General features: G+C 44.2%; 1 protein-coding gene across 2 annotated transcripts in view; it reads left to right on the top strand.

Moving 5' to 3' along the window:
• The first annotated feature begins 14,229 nt into the window (after positions 1 to 14,229).
• Positions 14,230 to 21,768, top strand: part of OTUD7A (OTU deubiquitinase 7A) — a 1,097,633-nt gene continuing 1,090,094 nt past the window's right edge. For both annotated transcript variants that reach the window (XM_069222100.1, XM_069222099.1), the window contains exon 1: positions 14,230 to 14,382. The gene's annotated coding sequence lies outside the window, so the exon portion shown is untranslated. The remainder of the gene's footprint in view (positions 14,383 to 21,768) is intronic.

The following is a 21,768-nucleotide window of genomic DNA, read 5'->3' as shown; positions in this document are numbered from 1 at the left end:
AGATGTTAGGGATGAAATCCAAGTTAAGATTATTTGCTCTAAGTTTTTAACAAAGCTGATTTCTCAGATAATAACAGATCATCAATGTATCTAAGCCAGAGGATAACATGTTGAATATCCTATAAAGTCTTAGGATCATTGGACACCTACTCCTCCCATCAGCCAAGGAAAATATTTGTGGAGCTTGAAGTGAAGCAGGTGCCCATCACAGTCTCAAAATGCTGCCTGTTATTGCACCATTGAATAAAAAGGTGTTATTTTTCAAACAATATCTAATCGTGTTCACAATCATTTCAGTGTGGGGATAGTATTTCATTGGCCTAGCTCTCAGACAATATTTATATGCTTCAGTGCCAATTTCATGATTAATGATTGTATTGAGGGAACCCACATCCAAAGTAATGAGCAGGAAATCTTCCTCCCATTCTACACCTTCTAACTTGCCCAGAAACTGTTTGGTATGGTGGACATACGATGGTAGATTAGTTACAGATTCTCTCAAAAAGAAGTCTTCACACTTGAACATGTTTTCAGGTACACTCACAAGGGAGGACACAATCGGTCTGACTGGTGGAGTAATGCTATCTTTGTGAATTGTATGGAGTAAGTATAGAACAGGAAGCTTGGGAAACTCTTCTTTAAGAAAACAATATTCTTCCCCTTCCAACAGTCTATTGGCTTTTTTATGTCTCAAGCATAACCCATAATACTTTCACATTCATACTGTATGTATCTTTGTCAAGTTGTTCATAACATTTACTATCACTGAGCTGTCTCATCCCTTCTTTGATATACTGCTCTCTAGATGCATTTACAATATTCCCTCCTTTATCAACAGGGTAGATGACAATGTTTTTGCTGTCTGTGGAAGAAAAGCAGATTGAGGTTGGAAATTACTATGACACAAACAGTCATACACGATACCCAAGGTGTCAAGGAAAGATTTCAAGTTGGTGTACCCCACACCCTCCTGTAGATTATTTTATAATTTGTGTAACGTCATTAGCATGTCCACATCTTCAATCGTGAGATTGGACGTGTCAATCACTCCTGCTGCCTCAGTTCTATTGTTAAAGGCCTTTATCTTAGGTTTCGTGTAATGCCATTTTTAAAACTTCAGTTTTCTAACTAGTTTGAACAAGTCAGTACATGTCTCAACACATAAGGTGGATTATTCCACTGCTGTGAGTGTTCTATTAGAGAGATTAATGATGGTTTTATTGAAAGTCTCTTTGTCCATCATTGTCCCATATGTAAGCTCTTTTTGCCATTTCCCATTAAAGCTTGTGAATTTTCGTCACCTTTTCTTATTCCCTCTTTTGCCTCCTGCTCCGCGTTTGCATCCTCATTCCCTATTTCCTGTTCCTCTTTTCTCTGCCTCTCGTCACTGTAGTCTCCTGGATCCTTTTCTGTGCTTCCCTCAGCGGTCAATACTGCTACCCTCCTGCTTGAGTCAGAGTGATTGTACCTTCAACTGAACCCAGCACTCCCAGAGTGGCTCTAAGGGCTGGTCAGCTGGCCTCCTGTTCAGAGACACAAAGCCATAACAGGCTCACAATCACCTGCACCAGCACCCAGATCCACTTGAAGCAAGCACCTGAACCCCAAAGGGTGCCTCTCAGGTCCTGGGCCCTTGGTGTGGCCTCAGAGAGGCTGAACTGAACTATCTGAGGTCTTCGCAGCCATATACAGGTACATTGGTGTGGAAACTTTGTCACTCGCAATGCCTGCCAACGTGAAGTTCCGTCATCCCGACCATTCGTGCTGCAGCATCGACGACCCATAGAAAGTGCCATTATGAAGGACTGGCCCGACCATTCATAAACTAGAACAGGATCTTCATGATACAACAATGCCTGTCTGTGACTCCAGGCCTGCTCTTTAAGCTATAATCATGTTTACCCACAAAGCTTCCCTGCTCCTTGCAGCCCCCTCCACCATGAATGGAACTCTTTACACTGGAATGGGAAGGTAACTTTTCAGTGAGACTAACCTGGCTCAAGCTCGGCCTGCACATGAGACTTTTCCCGGTATTGCACGGCCAGATAGCCTCTAGTGGTGCTTTGGGCTTTTTAACTCTATTTTTACTGACATATATTAAATGCATATCTCCGATTGGATTGTGGTTGTTTTGGTCTTGTTTTAGTAATTAAAATTATTCTCTATGTTCTAAAGCTGTTGTGGGATCCTTTTGTGGCGTGTTTTCACTGTGTTACTGTTTGAAGTGTTTCTCAAATACTTTACACACTGCCTCTGAGGTAAGCCTGACTGCTCTATGCTAAGCTACACGAGGGTTGATCACAGGTTAATTTAGGGCTTGCTTGTGGCTTCACCCTGAGAAGATTTATGGTTGTTGCTTAAGAAGGGTTTCACCGTTCCTCCAACCAGTAGCCCAATTGCTACAATGTCCACTCTATTTTTAGTCAGTGGACCATCATGTTGGCAACAGCTGTCCCTCCACTGACTTCACAGGCAGAAACCATACTTTGATGGCAGGTGCATAAGACTGTCTGATTTCTTCACAGCATATGATGCGATGAAACCTTGGTAGTACAAACATAAAAAAGTAAACAATTACCCCATACCCTGTGCAAAACCTCCCCTGGTGTCAGAGTTATTAGTGTTTGTTTTAAAAAACAAACTCAGACTTTGGGAATTTGTTTTTAAAAAGCAAAATTGGTTTGCTGATATAGCGGCTGCACTGCAAACTTTTAGTGCCTTCACAATAGATGCAGCGGTGGTGGCTCCACAAAAGATGCAGATCTCTGGAGGGGCAGGAGTAGATCTCTAAATATATTGAACAGTAGTCCGGCCAGAAGGGTAGAGTAATAACCGCCACCTTCGACTCAGGTTGTGCATGTAGGGGTAAATTATTAGGTATAGCTGGACAGTTGGTCTAGCAAAAGTCCTCCGACTCTGAAAATAAAACAAATAGGGCCTTCTGAGTGGCCGGGAGAGCTTTTTCCCTATCATACATTTGGATACTGTAGTACCAGTGCCAGTACTGAGTGATCTGAGTGGCTAACCACAGCTCTAAAAAATGGTACAGCTGCAGGACTTGGGGGACTCGGTCCCTGTGTCTCGAAAAAGTTTTTTTTAAAAGAGCATAAGGAGGCAGGGTAGGGACACACTGACACCCATGCAAGTCTCACCATAACCACCTATTCCCCGAGGTTAAAAAGGAAATAATTTGGTGTGTGGGTACCGTGATACTTCTGGGGGACCCAGCACTTTCCTTCAGTATAGTACTGCGGTACTCTTGCAGGACTGACTGTACCAGCTCGCCCCACATGGGTAAGGTGTACTGTGCAAGCCTCCCCAAGGAAACTTGCATGATACAGTGGCTCCAGGGGTGGAGGTTTGCTTGGTGTGTATTGTGAAAGTACCATAGCATCCCCCCCAAAAAAGGAGAAGAAAATGCAGGTTGGGCACCTGCAGGAGTTTAGGAGCAGGGCTTGGTTAGATGTCAGGCCCTACTGCCAAACCCCTGCTGTCAACTGCCAAAGGCTGTTTGCAACAGGGCGTTGACCACCTGTGGGGGTGTTGGGTGTAAGGCCTGGCCGAAGGGTAGGCTCTGCAGTCAACTCCCTACTGCGCATGGCAGAAGACGTTGGCAGTAGGTTGTCCAAGGGCATTGGGTGTATGCTCAAGTTGTCATTACAGATGTAATGATGCCATCAATGTTCTCAACTTTTGATATATTAGGTCATAATTAGTGCATGTCAAAAATGAAAAGTATAGCTAGCCCAGTAGACTATAACGTGTGAATTGTAGTGTTTTTTGTTTCTCAACATTAGTTTTTATCTCATTTCAACACCTAACTATAAAATCACTTTAATCTCTGTTTTTCCAGTGAATTTCTGTTTTTCTTAATTGTGAACTAAAATCTTATTTTAAAGTTAGATTTGACTATGATCTTCTAACTTGTAGCCCACATTACTCATGCTATGTGCGTATGTATGTGTTTGTTGAGTCATTAACTCCAAAAACCCTCCTGAATCACATTGGACCGAGCACTGATACTCTCTCAGCTGGACTACTGTAATTCACTGTTAGTGGGTCTCCCAACATACCTGACTCAGAAGGTTCACGTAGTACAGAATGTGACCAAAAGGTTGGTCCTGGACTGAATCACAAAGTAGCAATCTCAAATCATTTCAGATGTCTCCACTGGCTGACAGCTGCCAACAGGAGCCTTTTTAAGGCATTATGCCTATGCCATAAAGTGCTCCATTTTCCCAGAAGGAGAACTACACGCACTCTCTCTTTGCCCGTCATGCGCCATCACGAACATCGAGATCGGCATCTCAACTACTCTGCATCGCTGGATGCAAAAAACAGAACAGTAGAACAGGAGGAAGATTGCTTTCACTTACCATTTCTAAATCTAGGAATGGAATGCTCCTTTCACTGAGATTTCAAACCAATTTCTCAGGTTTTTGAAGTTTGATGAAGACTTACCTATTTGATCAAAATCTGTAGTAGTTCAAGAAATGCCCATTTGTTTTGTTATCCCTTTTTTTCCATAAAGGGTTGGGTATACGAATGTGCCTAGATACGTCTATGTGAGGATTATGATGTGCTATGGGTCCGTGGGTCGGTGCGTCAACTTCTGAGTGGGTCTGTGAGTGCGTGGGTCGGTGTTTGATTGGGTCTGTGAGTGGGTGCGTAAGGGTCTGAGTGGGTGTATGAGTGTCTGTGTGAGTCTTTTAGTGGGTTTGTGAGTGTCTGAGTGGCTCTGTCAGTAGCTGCATTAGTGTCTGAATGCTACTATGAGTGAATTAATTTGTATATGAATGAGTCTGTGAATGTTTTTCTTTTTGTTTTTTTTCACTGGTATTCGTAAATTTGTTGCGAAGTTACACATGGGCCCCCTGAGCGTTGCAATGTATTTGCAAATATTGGGCGTGATGAAAAAGAAATGTTTTAAGGTCTGAATTGGACCCTCCAACAAACCTATATCACAACCCTGGGGGTAGGGTACCTCCACCCTGATCCCTTATGCCACTTTTTATTTTACTTTTCATCCCCGAGGACCATGTCCCTTAAGCTGAAATGGAAGCCGCAACTTATGGGTCAAGTTGCGGCCAGCCAATCACAGCATTCCTGTTGGCACTCGCATTTGCGAATATGCTCCAGTCGCCATGAAAACATTGCGATGGCTTTGCGACCCTAGATAGACAAATGTATTTTCCCTTCAATATCTCAAAAACTACTGAACAGATGTACACCAAATAGCAAAGAACACACTCTGGGGAACAAAATCTAGCTTTCTGCCAAATTTGGTGTAATTCCGTCCAGCGGTTTGAGCTGTAATTGTGTTAAAAACTCCTATGGGAATTAACATGGGAAATGCACGTTTTTTTTACCCCTACCCCCTTTTTCTCGGCCCCTGCTTGATGGATCACCCCGAAACGTTCCATGCACAACAAGAATCACCATCAATTGGGAAGGTTTGTCAAATGACGCCAAAGATATAGGCAAGTCAAAAAATGCTTTCTCTATGGAAACATGGTGCCAAAAAAAACTACCTACTGGCAACCACCAGTAGATGATATATATGCATATAACTTACGTTTAACACTATAATGCCTTCTGTGAAGCAATAGAAATAGCATAAAAAATGTTAAACCTCACTTACCTGTTGAAGTCGCCATCTCAGTCTGGAGCAGGTCCAGCACATCTTGCTAGAAGTCTAGCAGTCCAATATAACTGACTAGTGGTGCATGACTTGTCGCTAAGTCCATGCGACACACACTTTCCCCAGCACATCTTGCTTTTAGAAAAAGTGTTGCCCTTGCAGAGCCTGCCGTCTGACATCAACATTAGGGGGAGGTGGCACTTTACCAAAAACATAAGTGCTGCAATCTTTTCTCCTCGTGCCAACATCAGGATTGGGACTATTAATGGATTTCTGTGACTTGGAGGGCTGGGCCTGCTCACACTTGTACCCAGGACTAACAAGCAGCTCTCTTCTGGGGCTAAAGATTCATCAAAAGCTACAAGAGGTGTTTCACTGGAGTGGCAAGTGGACATGGATTGAAATGTGCTGGTGCCCTGTGCTGCAATGGGTAATGGGCTCTAAGTGCTGACCCTGAAGTCAAGAGAGGCTTAGAAGTGACCAATAGGAGTTACTCCAAAAAGTTAGGACTTATAAAACATTGACCTGAGGAGAACCAGGATTAACTACTTAAGGCTTTTATTCCAAGGCTCAACCTCAGCAGCCAAGGGAATCGGGTTGGTCCCACTTGGAGCTTTTTGCTGTCTGAAAGAAGGCTTCGGCAGACTCTCCCTGTGAGAAATGGGGTTGTTGGTTGAGTGGGGTGTTAACCTTGCTCAAGCAACGGCCAAAATACCTATTAAAATTACCCACTAATCCCTCTATTGTGTGGCTGTCTGGGAGGAATAAACAAAGTCCACCTGCCCACTACACCCAGTCAGTAAAGTCACTAAATAAACCTGTGCTTAACCCTCTGGCAGCATGGCACAAGCACAACAGCAATCAGGCTTAACTTAGAGGCAATGTGTAAAGTATTTATGCAGCATACAAATAGTAATAGAGTAAAAACACAACACAAGAAAGATCCCAAACCAATTTAGAAAAATAGGGTACATTTTAATAATTTATTTGACATCAAAACAACAAAAATCCTATCAGTAGAAACAGAGTTATAAATGTTTAATGTTTATGGTAAAAACTACCACCTAAAAGATCCAAGCACCAACCACAGACATTTACTCATGCAAGACCAGGTCAAAGTTGAAAAATATGGCTGACCCAATGTTTAATTTGAGCCCGTGGTTTCCGGTGCGGGACACCGGCACTTATTTTTGAGGGCCGGCACTAATTTTTCTGCCTCAAGAATTTACTGCGAGCAAAAGACACATATAGAAAAGGTGGAGGAAGAGAAAAATGAAAATGCATCATAAAGGGAGAAAGCAGAAGGCTGCAAGAGTGAGCAGAAGGGGTGCCTGTAAATGGATTAAAGAGGGCTGAGTAGTCTTTAGGGTTACGCTGAGAATTTCGTGCTGGCACATTTAACTGCAGCAGCCTCATGTTTAGACTTTTTAGACTTTCTAATTGCTGCTAAATTCTTCACACATTGTATTTAAGTTAAACCTGTCTGCTCAGTGCCAGTGCTACCAAGAGTTGAGCCCAGGTTTATTTATTTGAATTTAAATTGAATGTATACAATCTGCCGGTCCTGAAAGACTTTGGACTTATTACCTGGGAAAGACCCATACGCTCCCAAACTAATAAAACATTTTCTTACAGCTGTGTAAACTAAACACTGTATACTCAGCCTCATTATCACGAGTTTGGCTCTCTGTTATTTTATACACACACTCACATTCACCTATACCTGACTGTCTCGTTCACTGATCAGTGGGGCACTGTGTAATTTTACCATTCTCTTCTGACTAGCTTCTATTAACTATAGCAAAACATTTGTTTGTGTGGGCGAGTAGTTCTTTTCTGTTTTAAGAGTCAGATTGATTGTGTGGAGTAAATCTTTTGCACAAAATGCCTTCTAATGATTTTTTAAAATCTATGGCTCGTCTTGTGAACACTCCTCTTCGCTCTGGCAACTCCATGTTACACGCCCCTTCTAATCTAGCCTTTCTGACACCAAAGCTAAGAAAATCTCAATTTTAGTCCTAGCTTGGTCACAAACGCTGGGCAAACACATCTGTAGCCAGCCCATCTCAAAACCACATTGGCTACTACAAGGAGCCAGTCATGACATGTTGGTCATTGTTCGACCTGGCATCATTGATATCGCCTTCCCTAACTCTTTTGCCTCCAGACCTCCTGTTTTGCTGAACTCATTTTGGCTGGCTTTGGGACTCTGGGCACTTTACCACTGCTAACCAGTGCTAAAGTGAATGTGCTCTCTGCTTAAAACATGGTAACATTGGCTTACACACAATTGGCATCTTTTATTTACTTACACAAAGGGAGCTTAGGTGTGAATGATGGGCCATCCACAGCCTGATGGGCCATCTTGGGCAGGATGGGAGGGAGGAGCTGATATACGTGAATGGCCTGTGTCCTGATTCCACAAAAAGGGCTGCATAATCCCCATTGTGCATCTGGAGCCAGGGGAGGAAGGGCAGAGGCTTTGTACACTTCAAAGGCCCCTCTTAGAAGTATTCCCCACTTCAAAGGCACTACTGAGTATAATCTCAGACACCACCAACTCAGTACACTTCTGGGCCTGTGGATACTCTGCCAGGAAGAAGAACCACTGTGCTGCTGAAAGGACTATCACTCTGCTTGACTCTGCTGGACTCCTGCACTGCTGTGCTGATCTGCTGCCCTCCTTGCCTAGTGGTGAGGAGGACTGGACCGGAATCTCTCCAACCCATACCCAAAGTGACTCCAAGGGTTTGATGGCTTGCCTCCTGTTCTTCTCTACATCCTGCAAAGACTTCTCTACATCCTGCAACAGCACCTGGACTTTGCTTGCTGCAAGCTTTGCCATGCCAAGTGGTGCCAACCCAGTCCAGGGCCCTTGGAAGTGAATATAAAGTGCTGCAACTACCAGAACATGTGCATCAATGCCATTGCACCAATCAGAACCAGTGCATCCTGCAACAGCACCTGGACTTTGCTTGCTGCAAGCTTTGCCATGCCAAGTGGTGCCAATCCAGTCCAGGGCCCTTGGAAGTGAATATAAAGTGCTGCAACTACCAGAACCTGTGCATCAATACCATTGCACCAATCAGAACCAGTGCATCTCCATCTATGCCGAGTCACCGCTGCTGCCACGAGGAGCGAGGCCACCTTATCGCCATTGACGCATCGCCGCTGCTGTGAGGATCAGGAGCACCGTATAGCTAACTGCATGATGCATCATCGCCATTCCTGATGCATTTACAACTTCATCTCCAGGATCGATGTCAACGCATCACCTCCTTTGCTCCTTGTATGTTGCCCTATACTCAATGCAATTCCAAACTAAGGAATTGTTTCGAGTGGGCCAAGGCTGGTCCCTACATCCAACTCGCACTTATTTGCAGTCAACCTGAATTTCCAGATTTGACCCGGTTTAGCACAACCAGATAGCCCCGTTAGTCACTTTATACATCTAAGCACCACAACTAAGTTTTTGCTTTAAAAATGTACATCTCGACTTCTACTTATTGGATTTTTGTCACTGTGGTCTTGTTTTGTTCATTAAATTAGGATTTATTTGTCTAACCTGGTGTGGTATCTTTTTATGTGGTGTTTTCACTATTTTACTGTTTGAAGTGTTGCACAAATACTTAACACACTGCCTCTTAAGTTAAGCCTTAAGTTAAGCCTGACTGCTCTGTGCCAAGCTAACAGAGGGTGAGCACAGGTTAATTTATGGTGTGTATATGACTTGCCCTGACTGGGATTGTGGTTCCTGCTTGGACAGTGTGAAATACCTCTGCCAAGCAGAAACCTATTTTTTAACAATAGACCTGATCCACCTGTCCCCTATGGAAACACTCAACCTCAACCTCTGAACGCTGCTCATACTCACAAGCCCACATAAACAGAAGGAAGAAGCAAAATATAGGTTAAAGAAAACTAAAGTGAGAACAAAGTGCACTATGATCTGAAAGGCACCACTAGAGTTATTATGGGAAATGAGGCTGTTGTGCAAAGGAAAGTCTATATGCCCATTGCAGCAAATAAACAGGTGAATCAGATAATGCAGGTTAACAGATGTGCAGAAACAATCTCAGTAGGAGACCAAAGACTCCTTCAAGAACAAGGAATAACCATGGCTTCAGTCTAAGGTTGGCCAGGTTGTAGTCTGCCCACAAGACATCAGATGCATCCAAAGAACAGGAGCGGCTTGCAGTGCTAAATTCGGGCAGGGTAGCATGCGTGTGGAAAGGGGAGGAGGGGGAAATTAATGATTTTTTTTTTAATTACCTATATCGTTGCTGCCACGCCCGCGCTTCTCCTCTCCTGCAGACAGGATGCAAGCACAGGCTCCCAGCCTGCCCTTTGGGCAATCCTGACACTGTTCAGAGCAGCGTTAGGATTGGCTGGGAGTGCCCACTCAGGGTGCTCCCAGGCAGACTGGGAGCCTGTGCCTAGAAACTGAGTCTCTGGTTGGCAGTCAGTTTGCACTCTGTCCAAGCAGGGACCCTCACTCTAGTCAGGGTAAGGGAGTTACACTCCTAAGACAACCCCTGCTCACCCCTTTGGTAGCTTGGAACAAATAGTCAGGTCTATCTCAAAGACAATGTGTAAAGTACTTGTACAAACACACACAGTAATACAGTGAAAACACTACAAAATGGACACCACACAAATTTAGAACAATAGGCTAGATTTATCTAAATTAAACAAGACCAAAATGACAAAAATCCAACATACACAAACCAATATATGAATTTCAAATAATAGGAGTCTTACTCCTTTGAAAACAATGGAAGCATTGATTTTACACAAAGTACCTGGTTTGTGTCAAAAATAAAGCCGCACGGGTGAGCGTGCGTTGGAAAAGTCAGCAAAGCATCGATTCCTTACTCGCAAGTGAGGCCATGCATCGTTTCTTCTCCGGTCAGGTCGGCGATACGTTGTTTTTCTCTCAAGCAAGAGAGCCATGCGTTGATTTCCGGACAGGGAACCTCGGATCCACGCAGGTTCACAATGACTTTGACACCCAGTGACGATGCGTGAGAGATCCGGTTGCATGGTGTTAGAAAACCACGCTGCATGAGGTTTGCACCATTATCAGCAGCCACATGCAGGTGCTGCATCGTTTCTCCAGCCGCAATGCATCGATTTCCCAGCTGCTATGCAGGTGGGGCGTCAGTTTTAGCCAAAAGCAGGTGGCGTGGTGTTTTTCATCCGCGTTGAAGCATCTAAACTTTTCCCGCACTGCGTTCTGTGCGTGGATTTCAGTCCTTGTTCTGCCAACTTCACCTTTCAAGGGCCTGGGACTGGATGGGGCACCACTTGGTAGGGCAGGAGTCTCAGCAGAGAGTCCAGGTGCTGTCAGAGGAAGTTTTTGATTGCCCTGAGACTTCAAAACAGAAGGCAAGCTCAATCCAAGCCCTTGGAGATTCTTCTCAAGCAGGAATGCACAACAAAGTCCAGTCTTTGTCCTCTTTGAGGCAGAAGCAGCTACTGCAGGCCAACCCAGCAAAGCACAGTCACAGGCAAAGGGGCAGTACTCCGACTCCAGCTCTTCAGTTCTTCTCCTTGGCAGAGGTTCCTCTTGGTTCCAGAACTTATCTGAAAATCTGGGGTTTTGGGTCCACTACGTATACCCCTTTCTGCCACTGATGTAGGCAAACTTCAAAGGAAAGTCTCTGTTGTTCACAAGATGCTGCCTTGCTCAGGTCTGACTTGAGACTCACATTAGGGGGTTAGAGACTGCATTGTGAGAGGGCAGGCACAGCCCATTCAGGTGTAAGTGACCATACTCCACTCCACTCTAGCTCAGATGGCCCACCAGGATATGCTACACCCCAGCTCCCTTTGTGTTACTGTCTAGAGGGGACTCACAAAGAGTCCAACTGTGAGTCTGACCCAGACAGGGAATACACAAGCAGGCAGAGTCGCAGAAGGGTTTAAGCAAGAAAGTGCCCACCTTCTAAAAGTGGCATTTTCAAACAAACAATTTAAAAACCAACTTTGCCAAATGATTTATTTTTAAATTGTGACTTCAGAGACACCAAACTCCATATTTCTAGCTGCTCCCAAAGGGAAACTACACTTAAAAGTTATTTAAAGGCAGCCCCCAGGTTAACCTATGAGAGGGATAGGCCTTGCAACAGTGAAAAACAAATTTGGCAGTATTTCACTGTTAGGACATGTAAAACACATCAGTACATATCCCACCTCTAACATACAATGCACTCTGCCCTTAGGGCTACCTAGAGCCTTCCTTAGGGGTGCCTTACATGTATGAAAAGGGAAGGTTTGGGCCTCAAAGTGGGTACAATTGCCAGGTCGAATTGGCAGTGCAAGACTGCACACACAGACACTGTAGTGGCAGGTCTGAGACATGTTTACAGAGCTACTCATGTGGGTGGCACAACCAGTGCTTCAGGCCCACTGGTAGCATTTGATTTACAGGCCGTGGGCACCTCTAGTGCACTTTACTAGAGATGTACTAGTAAATCAAATGTGCCAATCATGAAAAAGCCAATTACTCATACATTTTACTCAGGGAACACTTTCACTTTAGCACTGGTCAGCAGTGGTAAAGTGCCCAGAGTACCAAAAAGAGCAAAAACAGAGTCCAGCACACATTCAAAACATGGGAAGCAGAGGCAAAAAAGACAGGGGAGACCATGCCAAGGATGTTAGTTCTAACACTGTTCCTGCTGTCTCCAGCCTGGCAACACAGCGCCAGGCCGGAGAGAGCCCACTGCTCATGTGTGTTTGACCGGCCCGAGATGGCCGGTAAAACATACATGTGCAGTGAGGGGGAGTGGCACTCCCCCTCAGTGCTCGTCACAGCCTGTGGTCCCCCCCAGTTTTACCACAAGCCGGAGAAACAGGTCAGGAAATCGCACTGCTTTGCTGTTGGAACAATTTTACTTCCTAAATGGTACGAGGACTTGCTTTCTGGATTTACGGACTCTGCATTAACTTCCTGAATTTCTGGGCTTTCTTCCTGTATCCAGCACTGCTTGCACCAGATTGGAAAAGGAGCAAGAGGGGACCAGGATTGCTGAGTGAAGAGCCAGATGAACGTTTGGTAAGCTCTGCCAATGGCGCTATAAATGCTCTTTCAATGTCTCAAGATCTATTTCCACTGCCCTAGTGCAAAGCGCTGCTCCAAGGAAAAGACTCGACCTACTCTTTGTAGCAAAGAATGCTAATTTATCCTGAATTGCGCTAATGTTTCTTAATACAGGGGTTATGGTCCTTTAGCCTTTTGCCATTTCGTTATATTCTGAAATGTGCTGATTTTTTCCAATGTACGGTTCACGTTTTTATGGTTATCTTCAATTCTTTCATGTACTTTACTCGTTTTCCTTATAGATATTGTACCTAAATGTACGCAAATGTCAAACCTGGCTGAACACAAAGAAAAACGTCAAACTTAAATTTGACTATAGCATCCGCATCCATTAGGCTATCACACAAAATTCCAGGACTGAAAACCGTGTCCATAATAACTTGGAAGGAGGTGGTCCTCCTACACCCGCAGCCTTTCAAAGAAGACAGATGCAACAGAGAGTCCTAGCTGAATCAGGTCATGGACTGAACTAACTGGAAGCCTTTCTTTACAATGCGATGTTGCCCATTTTCTTTGCAATTGCACAATAAAGACTTGTTCAATGGAATTGGTGGCCTTTCTTTATAATGCGCTCTTGCCCATTTTCTTTTCATTTGCACAATAAATACATGTTTAATGGAACCAGACTCATTAGTCACTGAGAAAATAGAGACCTCGTTTCCGAGTGTGTAGGTTACCAGACACAGTAAGAGAAAGTCTCTACCACATTTTAACCCATTTTTAGTTCGGTTTCTCGTACATCATGGCTGCCAAGGGGTTCTAAAATGTCTGACTCTTTGAGCCACTGCTGGTTTTACCAAGAGATGCTTGCACGCCAGATCTTTGTGAAATGAAGAGAGGGCTCGGTTATAGTCAGGAAACTTTAGGGATGTGACTGTCACATAGGTCACTGGGTCCCAGTATATCAGGTTATGATCCCTATTAATGAAAAGTGGACCACAACCCTCCACTTCAGATTCCTCTTACGTGAAAATAATACAGAACCCTTTGGATGCCACGTTAGGTGTCAGACGATGAATCAACATTGTTGTTTTAGTTCAATTAGATTTGCATTCTGGTAAATGCAGTTTTGTTTTTTGACTTTATAGTAGCAGGACTGGAAGTGCAAAGATGTAAGGAGGCTTAGACTTAAATACCTGAACTTGGCGACGATCTCATCTCTGGCTCACGGAACAGTCTCCGAGTTCCTGGCCCAGCTGCTAGTTAATAGCTTCTCTGTCCGCGCTTTCTTGACCTGTGCCTCCCCCTTCCATTTGACAAACATAGCGCTTCACCCTAGCCGGCTCCCCCAGGATGCCTAACTTCCACCTCCCGTGTTTCACGTGCAACATTGTACTTTCTCCTGCCCCTTACCTTATTCCTTTTACACCTCCCAGGCCCCGCCCTCTGCTCTGACGGGAGGCCCGCTCAGAGGAGCTGCTCTGTCTCCCTTGTAAGGGGGAGGCGGGGGCAGAGAGAGAGAGAGAGGAGGCAGGCCTTCTCCATTCTGCAGGGCGAGGGAGGAGAGAAACAGCTGCTCTGGGAAAGGAAGGAGACTGAACTGACAGCGGGGACTTGGAAGCTGCAGTGACAATAATACGGGGACCTACACATTAATGAGCAAAGGACATGGCTCGTGGGTCAGACAGGCGTTCAGGTAAGAGGGCAGCCAACGCCGCCGAGTGCTCGTCCCACTGCGTTCCCGGCGCGGTGCTCATTGTCAGCGCTGCATAGATGGGACAGGTGCAGTGCACTGCTCAGCTGACAGGATGCTCCGTCCCCTGGCCGGGATGCTCGCCGGTACCCGCTGCTGCAGAGGCCCCGGAGGGTGGGAGATGCTGTGCTCGGCGCCAGGACTGACCTCACTGGTTTCTAGGGGTGTTCGGGATGCTAAGGACACGCTCAGCCGGTCTCCCTTTCAGCCGGAGCCTGCACTGCAGAGTCAGCCAGCGGCGGAGCCCATCCGCTGATCTCAGTGCAGGCTCCTAGGCTCCGGCAGGGGCGCCGTCTGGGCCAGGGATTGTGGCCCACCAGACAGTGGTTGGACCACTAGACAGCCCAGAGCCCACTTTATTCCCGCGGATGCCCATGCAGTAGTCTGTTTATGAAGAGAAACCATTGTAACCCTGGAGCATGTCTCAGTACGATGCAATCCTCCACATACCCAGACAGGGCGTCCTTGTGTATTATACAAAGGGTAGCGCCTGGACTCTACATAGGTACATACAGTGCATCAATGTGGATCACTTCAGTATTAGCTTCTGATATATATAACAGCAATTCTCATTTCATTGAATATCAGCTTCAAATAGTATATCCATAGCATTAGTGGGCATGCCTGTTAGCTGCGGATGTTATGTGTATATGGTGTCAATGGGTATTGAATATTACATCAGATAATATATACATCAATGGGAATCACTTAACTGTCAGATATTACGATTGTAAATACCATCATCAATGGATATTAAGTATTAGCATCTGATAAATAGACATAGTATCAATGAGCATCACCTAAATATTCGCTTGAAATATGTGTATGCTGTAACAAAGGGCGTTAAATATAGCATTACATTGAAAATACACAGTAGCAATGGATTATTGTATACACTGCAGTTGTGGACGTTGCTCGAATATAATGTATCAAGTGGACGTACAATATTAGCTTAAAATATGCTACACATTGAAATAATCAGGATTGAATAGTATATTTATGTACTCTATGCATTTTATCAGTGGGTAGTATTTGAATATAACATTCATGTACTATATACATCTTTGTGTTGCATAAGATTGTTTGGTATTATTCAAATACCTGTATTTGAGTGTTACTTTAATATTAACGTATAGTATTCTATACATTGTATCAATGAATAACCACGAAAAGCGATGACCCTCTAAAGCGAGGGACTCGTCTTGCCTACATATTTTTGCTTCATAGAAAGCATACCGCACAGTAGTGTATTTATGTACATAAACATAACAGCTGTACCATTGGTTTCACGGTGCAGTCACGTTTTTCATGCAAGCAATAAAGATATATGAACAGCCGAGATTGTAAAACAATTCTCTTTTTTAGCGATAATGCCCTCCGTCAAGGGCATTATTGTTTCATAACGACCCTACGTGCAGTTGTGCATTCTGAGCAAAGCCAGGGCTCTTTGCATCATCAAAGGGCTGCACGCGGAGGATGCCATGCATGTGCATAACGATGACAACATACTTAAATATAACACAGTAGTATTTTTTCCTCATTGCTTCCTGAAAAACGTGAAAATGAGCCAAAAAGAATGGCCTGTTGCGAACTTCGATTGGCTGCTGCAGAGGTTGCGTCACTTCAACCTGTACATTATTCGACAGATTTTGGTATCTGGAACGTGACTGAAAACATCATTGTTGTACTGTGCATTGCCGATGGCTAAGGACATCACAGGAATATTTCACGCTTCACATCTCATGAAGAGTACCACAGCCGTGTGGTGGGTAACACAACTGTAGTCTACGCTATCTCGCCATGGCGGCCTTTCCAAGTGGCAGCTGCTGTTTTTAGCCACTGCCACACACCAAGGGTCCTCGGAGTTGTCTGTGTTGCATGTGTTTTTTTCCTCTTTGCTGAAAGTATTACTCGTTTTGTGGGGGTCATGAAGGTCACGTGGAGTACACTAAGAACACGCGCTGACAAGGGACGTTATATTTGCAGTTTAGAAGACGTTACCTTCAATTTCAACCTTGCACGTTTATCAGATACATATTTTGAAGGAGGTGATATTATCTTTATTACGAAAAACCACAGGTCATACGTGACCTAAAAGTGAGCAACAAATGTGATGTGCTGTTCGTCGTGGAATTGCTCTAACTCTATTGGGAGGCTGTGCATGTCGTTTCTTGTCAGTGCAACGAGTCTGTGCTCGGGAGATAAGGTATTGTTAGACAGAATTTTCCATCAGAAGGTTGATTGAAGGCGCTTGCAATTGTAGTGCTGTGGTACATGCAATGATGGGCTAAACTCAGCGGTGTCACCTTGTGCTGCGGCCTTCTGCCAGTCACCTCCTCTCTGCAGGTGTCCCTTGCACAAAGTGTGGATAACCAGGCAGGGTAGGGTGACCAGATTTTCACAACCCAAAACTGGGACGGGCACAAACATAGAAATAGGACTACTTGTTGACACGTCATTCAGAGCTATATATATTGCTGAATGACGTGCCAACATTTAGTCATACATGTGCATGAAATATACCAAATCCATCCCCCCCCCCCCCGCCCCTTTGCTGTCAAAAGCTCCAGTTGATGGGTCTGGCCCTGGCTTATGGGCTTGGCAGACCTCACTCACCCCTCATTAAAGTCTGCTGTGCTATTTGAATGAGGCAAGGCAGCACAGCAGGTGACTCTGTAGATGCTCAGTTGCGTCTCTGGTGTGATAATAGGGCAGGATGAAATGTGAGCCTGCACAGCTCTGTGATTAATGTGCACGTCCACCCGACCCCTCTGACAGTCCTTATAAAAACAGGATTGTCTGGGCAAAACCGGAATGTCTGATCACCCAAAGCCAGGGGCAGCCAGTCTAAAAAAGTAGACTCTTATGCAGGTCCAGATTGCGTTGAAGATGTTGTTCACTTAACACGTGTCTTCCATATCTAATATAAAGTGTTGTGAAGGACATGGAGTGGAGAATGTTCATTGGGTCACATACAACTGGCATATCAGTGACATCTTCAGGATTTGTGGGGTGCTGGGCAAGATATAGTTTGTGGCCCCTTGTTTGCAATAGATTTGAATTTATGACCACTTTTTGTCTCCTTCAACCTTGTGTAGCCAAACAAAATTGAATTATATATTTAACCTTCAGGAATGGGGGTGACCAAATTTGCAAGAAATCCAACTTCCTGGAAGAGTCCAGCAGACCATATCCCACTGGACCTGCCCTGAACCAAGCTGTTGGCTTGTGTTGGAGTGTGTCTTCTCCCCAAGTACTGTTCCTGAGGTCCTGGAACCCTTGCTTGGTGTCAGAGTGTACTGCTCCTGCCTAACCCTAAAAATAGGGACTTAGACATAATTTGCTAACTTTTTGTTTGGAGAACCGTTGAGGGACCGGGGCCAACCTACCAGTGGAGCCACCCAATGTGTATCACTGGTGGACCTGACTTTGCCATAACTCCTGCTTTTCTCGATGCTGGAATCTGTCAGCTCTGAAGCCCTCCTTGGTTTCCAGCTGCAGTTTCCTCAGTGCTGGCGAAGATGGAGACCCAATCAACACCAGAGACCTCTGGTGAGTGAAAACTTGAACCTCCCCACGTGAGCTTTTCCTTCATAAACCAGTGGTTTCATTGGGCTCATCTCAATTCCAGAATCTGTCAACACCAAGCCCTGATCTCTCAGTGCCAGCCCACAGCCTGCTTTCAATGAAGGCTGATGATGCTGGGAAGACACTTACCACTGGGGTGAACCTGGTCCTTGTATCTGACCCGTGCTCCTTCGTGGTCAGCCTGAAATCTTACCCTTGAATCTATCTAGCGTAACCAGTTGCATGCAGTTGGCACTTTGCACTTTTGGCGCTATTTTTGTGTAAATTTTATAAATTCATACCTACGGTTCCCCTTATTGTATTTTTATTTTTTTTGGTGTCTTTTCTTTCATTGAATTATTCTCAACTTTTATAAATTGGAATGGGATTTATATTGTGTTTTCACATTTTTAACTGTTTTTATGCTAACGCTACGCCTGTCCACTCTGTGCCACGGCTGTCAGGGTTTAAGATTAGGTTTAAATTACAAAAACCTTTACTGGACCCAACAGAGTAGTGCCTAACTTGTGGCGGACTACCATCCACCCTGCCAATAATCCACTTTTTCACTAGAGGAAGTTGAGAGACATACGTGAAATTGAGAAGAAGAAGTGAGGACCATACAGGGGTAGAGAGTTGCGAAAGGAAGAGACGGTGAGGTAGAGTGATTTTTGTTTGCTGATCATCTGCTGTACACGCATTACTTTTTTCTTCTTTTATTCAGGGATTGATGCTGATTAATCTGTGTTCTGCTTGTCCTCTTGAGTACTACATTCCTTCCAGGTATGTACAGGCATTTTTTCACTTCCATTTGTAATTGTGAGAAGCAGACCGAGATGGTATTTCCTCACTTAAAAAGACTGCCAGCCGGACAGCCTTGTCAGTTTGCAGCATACCTGGATAGTTTTATCTGTCAATATATACTGGACCCGTTTGTCATCCTAAGAGTCAGGATTACCCTCTACTTTATTGTTGAATGATATCATATGGTCCTGAAGAAGGAGTAGCAATATGAAGAATTCCATCGAAACGTGCATCATTGTATTTTAGTTATCAACTGTTGTTTGCCTTGAAAAGAGGAATCACAAATACATCTGTTTTGTTCTATTTTGCTAGGGCATTGTTGTACAACAGGAACCTTGTTTTTGAATGATAAACTGTGTGGACTACCTGCCTCGCTCTGTTTTTTTGTGTCTGGGGGCTAAATTTCAATTTATGATATGGATGGATCATATTTGTGAGAAGGTGGATTATTAGTTGACGTGAATTGTAGTCCTCTTTAAATGATGATGCATTACACTATTCCTTACTGGGCCAAGTTAGGTCTCAATAACTAAAACTTGAGCTCAACCACCCTTGGTAGCTGCAGCCCAGATCAGATAGGCTTAACTTAAGAGAACTTTGAAAAGCATTTGTCAGTATTAAAACAGTTAACACATAGAATACACTACACAATATAAAAATCCCAGTCCAATTTATAAAAAATAGAATAATATTTAATGAGCAAATAATGAGCAAATAGACATAAAAACAACACAAGTCAGATACAGGAAACTGAAGATATACCTTATCAAAGTTTTAGATGTTTCCACCACCAAAAAGCGTAAAGCAGTGGTTTCCAGCCTTTTGACTCCTGAGGACCCTAACCGTATCATTACTGGAAGCCTGGGACCCCCAATTTGTACGATTTAAATTTCAAACATTAAAACAGTAATTTGCAAAAAATACACATACAAGTACACACCAAATAGATACTCAAATTACTAAAGATACAATTATTTTATATTGAAAAAATATGCAAAAATCGAAAACCTTTAATGGGAAGGTTTGCACTGCATATCGCCGACTAAAGTTCAATGTTTGGTTTTATTTAGGAAAGCTGAATTCTTGGGTCAGTGTCTTCATTTCCCAAGCAATTCATGTTTTTATTTTTTAGATACATAAGCTCTGAGAAAGCTTTTTCACATAAATATGTGGTGGTGAAAGGAAGTAAAACCATAAGGGCCTCTCATCTCTGCATAGACTTTCTGTCACATGTAATTCATTTGTGTTATAGCACTTCTCATACCAGTGTAGGGTGAATGAGCACTTTACAGGGGACTACAAGGTGTAGGAGTCACATGTCATCCACACTGGTAGGCATTTTGTAAGAGTGCTTGGTCTGGAGAAGCACAAACTCAGGATTCAGAACATAACACAGTGGTTAGCATTGACTTTAATAACAATGTATTTGTATGCAAGGAAACCTTTTTTAGCAGTATAAGAAAAATGAAAGACTGGGGAAAAAAACACAACTTTCTAATTTGTGCCATGCAGTTTGCATGCAGCTCCTGGATGGCTGTTTATAGCTCACTGTGCTAGATTACAATTGCAACTTTTGAACTGCTCAGTAACAAAATAATCTCCTTAACAAAATCAATAACCCGCTGTGCTATGCACATAAAATACTGTTCTTTGTATGATACACGTTCTTTGCAGCAGGCATAGTAACCACCTGCGCTACCTTAGATGATTCAATACTGCCACTAGACAAAACTCCAATCTCTCTCCAGCAGGTACATTAATCACCAGAGTTATCTGGACACTATTATTTTTTCTGAATGATGCTGGATGTACAAGAAACTTTGCAGTGCTTTTAAAACTGCTGCACAATAAAAGTAAAAAATATAAAAACACGCACCTTTCTGTCAGAGGTCCCAGCTGGAGAAGTGCCTTCCAGCCAGCCCAGGCCAGCAGACCCCTGGGAATGTGTCACAGACCCCTGGGGGGGTCTGGTGACCCTAGATTGGGAACCACTGGCGTAAAGCATCCACCGCAGCTATCTGGTCACGCTAGACTAGGTCAAAGTCAAAAGTTAAGGCCGACTGTTAGTAGTGTAACAAAACTGAAGGGGGCCCCTATGCAAAGAACATTGCGGCTCTTCTCTCGACTCTCCCAGGCCAGGTGCTGTACTGAGGGAGTTCCTGGAGCTCAGGGGCCCCCCAGCTCTGCGGATGCTGCAGAAGCTTTTGTTACATCACTGCCGACTGCAATAGAATGTGGGTCAGACACAGGATTAGGTTCAGTTCGGTGGAAAGTTTTACCTTCTGACTTAGAAACTTTTTTGGAAGTTGAAAATCCTCAGTGGGGCACGTCAGCAGGCTCTGGCCGGGATGGGTTTTATGAGTCTGGATAGCTGTTGGACGAAAAATCAGTGAAGCTGTTGACAGGTAAGGTAAGCTCTGAGTCAGAAAAATTAGCTCATAGGGAAGGTCCCTCTTTGACCAGATGCTTTTAGTGTCTTCTCCTGATGAAGATTTCTACCTTTGAACTTAAAATGTTTGGGGAAGACAAACTTCTTTCAGCAGGGCAAACAAGCAAGTTGATGCGACGTGAGGAGTTGTGGCTCATTGGCGATACGGTGGTAGCCTCTGGATCTTTTTGGAAAAAAAAAATGAAAAAGTTATGAAGTATCTGTTTTGCAGTACTTGTAGGGGCGAGAGTCCAATCTTCACCAGCTAAGGGTCGAGGAGCTTTTGGGCACCACTTGGGGGTTAGGACACATCTCTCAGAAGCCACCAGGAAACACAAGCAAATCCAGTTGTAACTGGGCAGCTGAGCTCAGCAGAGTCTTGGGTTTCTTGCAGCCTGTGTGTTTGGTAGGTTAACATAGGGCTAGCCAACTGGCCGTTGGAGACCACTGTTCTGTCCTGGGTACAAGTTGTAGAAGGTCCAGCCCTTGGTGTCTCACTCCACAGGTTATTATGGGTGCAGTCCTCCTTC

The sequence above is a fragment of the Pleurodeles waltl genome, chromosome 3_1 (assembly GCF_031143425.1).
Source record: "Pleurodeles waltl isolate 20211129_DDA chromosome 3_1, aPleWal1.hap1.20221129, whole genome shotgun sequence".
In the NCBI taxonomy this organism is placed as follows: Eukaryota; Metazoa; Chordata; class Amphibia; order Caudata; family Salamandridae; genus Pleurodeles; species Pleurodeles waltl.
The sequence above is the reverse complement of the archived record's forward strand: the minus strand, read 5'-3'. Positions and strand labels throughout refer to the sequence as shown.